This window comes from Ranitomeya imitator, chromosome 6 (genome assembly GCF_032444005.1).
Source record: "Ranitomeya imitator isolate aRanImi1 chromosome 6, aRanImi1.pri, whole genome shotgun sequence".
NCBI lineage: Eukaryota > Metazoa > Chordata > Amphibia > Anura > Dendrobatidae > Ranitomeya > Ranitomeya imitator.
This window is the reverse complement of record NC_091287.1, coordinates 412,289,302-412,294,009: the sequence shown is the minus strand read 5'-3', so window position 1 is coordinate 412,294,009 and position 4,708 is coordinate 412,289,302. Positions and strand designations below refer to the sequence as shown.

At 56.6% G+C, this 4,708-nt stretch overlaps 1 non-coding gene across 1 annotated transcript; it reads right to left on the bottom strand.

Annotated features, from left to right (window-relative positions):
- Positions 1–2,794: 2,794 nt before the first annotated feature.
- On the bottom strand, positions 2,795–2,946 carry LOC138643652 (5.8S ribosomal RNA). The gene has a single exon (XR_011314237.1). It is a non-coding gene; the product is annotated as a 5.8S ribosomal RNA (ribosomal RNA).
- Positions 2,947–4,708: the final 1,762 nt, after the last annotated feature.

Sequence of the window (4,708 nt, the reverse complement as noted above, 5' to 3'; positions counted from 1 at the left end):
CTATTTTTTGTGAACCCAAAATCTGTAACTCTGGAGTACCTCGTAAAACCAAACCAGGTTAATAATTTTTTTCAACAACTTGGAAAACTCCATCTATCGAGCCAGACCTCCCTCAAAATGTTGAAGCATATACGGAGATTTACCATGTATCAGATGAGGGCTACCAAACTGAGACTAGAGAATCCTCAACTTTATAAGGCATGCGAAGTGTTCATGAATTTTACAACAGACCTTCAGAAATCATTGTACAAGGGAGCCTGCCGAGAGTCTGTAAGTAAAAGGTACACCGTTCAAAAGAGCCAATATTCAGCGCATTGTTACCAAACCTTGGATGTTGGTTAATTGCCTTTATTTTTCCCCACAGGTACGATCTATTGATGAAGCCATCAAAGTCACCCAAGGACTGCCAGATTATACTGGAGGAGGCAAGGCCAACATTTCTAGCTAGCATCGAGGCTGTGACAGATGGCGGATCAGAAGTAGATCGCCGGGAAGTGGTACTGTACCTCGAGGCCCTTCTGATTCTAAAACATCTCCAAAGACCAGGTGTTGTTCGTAACATGACGGTAAGTCGTCGGGCCCTGTGGGTCAGCGGTATTTGCTGAACCGGTTCAATATTTTTCCACCTTTTTTTTTCACATCGTAGGTTTCAGAGTGGAATGAGAGGATCCATCACACGTACCAAGGAAGACGCAAGACAATTGTGGGTGTGAAGACTCACAAGTGCTCCACCTCTCAGGTAGCAACTTTTGTACTTTCAGAGGAAGAGGAATCGGTAAGCTTTTCTCAAAGCCAGGGAACCCAGGCAACCCCACTCATTGTGGGGAGCAAAACACTCTCTTGTCCCCATGTAAAACCTTTTGGAGGGGTGCCCCCAGACTGGAGAGTAACATATATATATATTTTTTTTCTTTTTCAGTGGTTCAATGCGTATGCGGAATATGTCAGACCGGTCTTTACCTTTGGCCGAAAGATTATCACAAACTTTTTCGTGACGTGTACCGGGAAGGTCATAAAAAATCCATCCATGAGACTCAGACGATACCATTCAAGGTAAGGTAGCCACAAGTCAAGTGACCCACAGCCATAAGTAGCAACCAGTACTAACAATGTGCTTTCCTCCGTAGCTACAACCTCCCAAACATCACCAGCCACCTTGTACGGCGGATTTGCGAGACATGGACTTTGTCACAATACACAGATTGCGAAAAGCGCTTGTTTGCACGCTACTTGGCACATACAAACGATGTGGCCGAGAGAGTTTACCGGGAGAAGACCCTGACCGATATGTGCCGTGCCCAAGAGCTAGTGTTCAACGCAGGAAATCATGAGGACGCAAAAATTATGTCGCCAGTAATGGCATCAACCAGTGAATTGGATAACGAGGTGGTAGACCTCACGGAAAGTGATACCGAGTCATCCGATTCTACTGAGGAGTATAGTCTCAAGAATATTCGGCTCATCCCAATCAGGAGAACAAAGCCCTTGTGAATATGTCAATTTTTATCTGACATTAATAAAATTATTCAAATGTACATTCATCTTTGCCTCTTTGACTTGCCTCACTTTTCTCCCACTTTGGGGACCCTTTCGGGGTACTCTGCAACATATTGAAGCCCCTCTTGGGTGGGGGGTAAGGGGAAATGTGATTTTTTTTTTCTCAGAAAATTGCCCAAAATTTTCCAAGTGTCAAGGACTCTTCCAGAAAAGCTTCCCCAGGCTTCTGGAAGTGTCCTCGGTACACCTCCAGCGGTTTCCCCCTGCCTGGAAGTCTGACACATGTCTGAAATTTTCAAAGTGTGAAAGTATGGTTTTTCACCCAAAATTCAACTTTCCGCCCATGAACCACAGACTTCACCCACACTTAGGTCACTGTCTTGGGGTACACCTCCAGTGCTATGTCACGGTCATCACTGTTGTCACAAAAAATTGACTTTTGTTTAGGCCAAGCAATTTGAGGACGGCACGGCAGCCAGCAGCCCGTACGGTACAGGGGTTGATCAGACCCCCGTACGTCCGGTTGTGGTCTCCGTGCCCCGAAGGGGTTCCCGCTTCTCGCCTGCACCAGGCACGGCAGCCAGCAGACCGTACGGTCCAGGGGTGGGTCAGACCCCCGTACGTCCGGTTGTAGTCTCCGTGCCCCGAAGGGGTTCTCGCTTCTCGCCTGCGGCAGGCACAGCAGCCCGTACGGTCCAGGGGTTGATCAGGCCCCTGTACGTCTGCCCGTGGTCTCCGTGAGTCTTTCGCCCCTATACCCAGGGACCACACCTATGGCCATTTAGCTCAGTTGGTTAGAGCGTGGTGCTAATAACACCAAGGTCGTGGGTTCGATCCCCGTACGGGCCAAGCACATCTACAAACGCCCCTATACCCAGATGACCAATTTGCACATCAGGGTCGCTGCGGACCTCCACCAGAGTTTCCTCTGGCTTCGTCCTGCCCAGGCATAGCTCACCATCTTTCGGGTCCTATCGCGCACTCATGCTCCACCTCCCCGACAGAGGCGGGCCGATGGTGCACCCGCCGTGTCAACCCCCCGGAGCGGGCGGCGGGATCCCACCTCGGCCGGAGCGCCCCGGCCTTCACCTTCATTGCGCCACAGGGTTTCACGTCGCAACGGGGGGAGTGACGATGGTAAACCCCATCAGGTGGGCCCAGGGCAGGTGAGTCTGGCCTTGGGGGGACGTAAGGGATAAAGGAGAAGAGACCATCAGGGCACGGAGCCTCAGGCCTCCCTCGTTGTCACCCTTGCGAGGGGACCCCAGCTGCGCCATGGAGGCGATAGATGGAGGGGCAACCCTCAGACAGGCATAGCCCCGGGAGCACCCCGGGGCCGCAAGGTGCGTTCGAAGTGTCGATGATCAATGTGTCCTGCAATTCACACTTAATTCTCGCAGCTAGCTGCGTTCTTCGACGCGCGCGCCGAGTGATCCACCGTTAAGAGTCGCGCTTTCTGGTTTGGGGACACTCGGAGGCGCCCCCCTTTTCACTCTCGTGTCAGCCGGCCGCAAAAGACTGGGATGCTTTGGAGGGTTGTTTTCAAATCTCGGCCCTGTTGCCCGGGCGCTCGGCCTCCCCGTCCCTCCCTCCAGCGGGGAGGAGAACAAAGGAGGGCTCGAGGCTTCTCAACCTACCGCCCAGACCCACATACCCCGGGGAGGGGTGTGTGAGCGCACAGGAGAATGGTACCCGGGACGGCCTTTCGCGTACGCGGGGGGCTTCTTATTTTTCCTCGGCAGGCAGCGGCAGGGCAACAATCGTCGGCGCGAGGCCGGGCGTCTTTTTCCTGGGCGACGGAGCGAGAGGGGCTCCCCGCACCCTCCCGACGTCGCCCGCCCGCTGTCCTCACGTGCCCTCACCGTCCCCACCCTGCGGAGCGCCCTGGCGAAGCAGAAAGAGACCTACCACCGCCCCCATCACGTTCGGTACCCTTCGGGGATTTGGCGGGCGGCTGGCCTCCTGATCTGCACCTCATCGGTATTTTTCACTCGCCCATTAAAGATCCTTCCACAGGTTCATCTAGGGAAACCTTGTTACGACTTTTACTGTCTCTAGATAGTCAAGTTCGATCGTCTTCTCGGCTCTCCACCATGGGTCTTGGCCGAACCCGGCGGGGCCGATCCAAGGACCTCACTAAACCATCCAATCGGTAGTAGCGACGGGCAGTGTGTACAAAGGCCAGGGACTTAATCAATCGAGGGAGAGAAGCCAGATAGGAAGCCCCGCAGCGGGAAGGGCACCCGGAGGAAGGGAAATCCTCCTCGTCGTCCGTGCCGGCAGGCGGGCATCCCGGGGCGTCACCTTCCGGAGGAAAACAGGAGCCTGAACGGCGAGTGCAGTGCCACTGGGGAGATCGTGCACGCTGTACGGTGCGAGGCGGCCGATGCGGAGGGTGTCTGGAAAAAAACCCACCTTGCACGGAGAGGGCGAGGTGACTGGCCTCCGGAGGACACCACGGCTCCCCTGCCTCGTGACCCACCGCTCCCGGGGCGACACACAGAGTCGCTGCTGGGGAGAGGGGCCAGGGCGGTGGGGGGCCTATGCGGCGCCACCATCTGGCTTAGACCCGGCCTCCCGATCGGAGGGCATCTGTTGTAAAAACCACCCCTTGCACGGGGAGGGCCGTAGGTGACTGGCCTTCGGAGGACGCCACGGCCACCCTGCCTCGTGACCCACCGCTCCCGGGGCGACACACAGAGTCGCTGCTGGGGAGAGGGGCCAGGGCGGTGGGGGGCCTATGCGGGGCCTCCGTCTGGCTTAGACCTGCCTCCGCCGCGGGGGGTCCTCGACCCACCGGCGGACGGGCGCGAGGAGTGGGAGAGGGGGGCTGGCCGTCGGGGTCCACCGCGGCTCAGGCGCAGAGCCCGCCAGCGACGCGGAGGTCGCACGGGGGGCGCAGTTGGCCTGGCCGTGTCGGCGTCGCCCTATGGCGTAGTCCCTCGTCCCGGGCTCTTGCCCGTAACCTCAAAGGAGCCCCAACCGAGCGGCGTCTCCCCCCCAAAGCCGTGCCTCCGCTGTTGAGAACAGAAGAAGCCCGGGGCGGCAGTTCGCCGGGTACTCCCCTTCGCCAAAACTCTTTTTGCCCCACTCGTCTCTCCCTTTTCCATCCTCCCTTCTCGCTCTGGGGCGTCCGCTTGGTCTCTCTCTCTCTCTCTCGCTCTCTCCCTCTCGCGCTCCCTTCCGAGCCGCCTCGGAGGACGTCGGACGA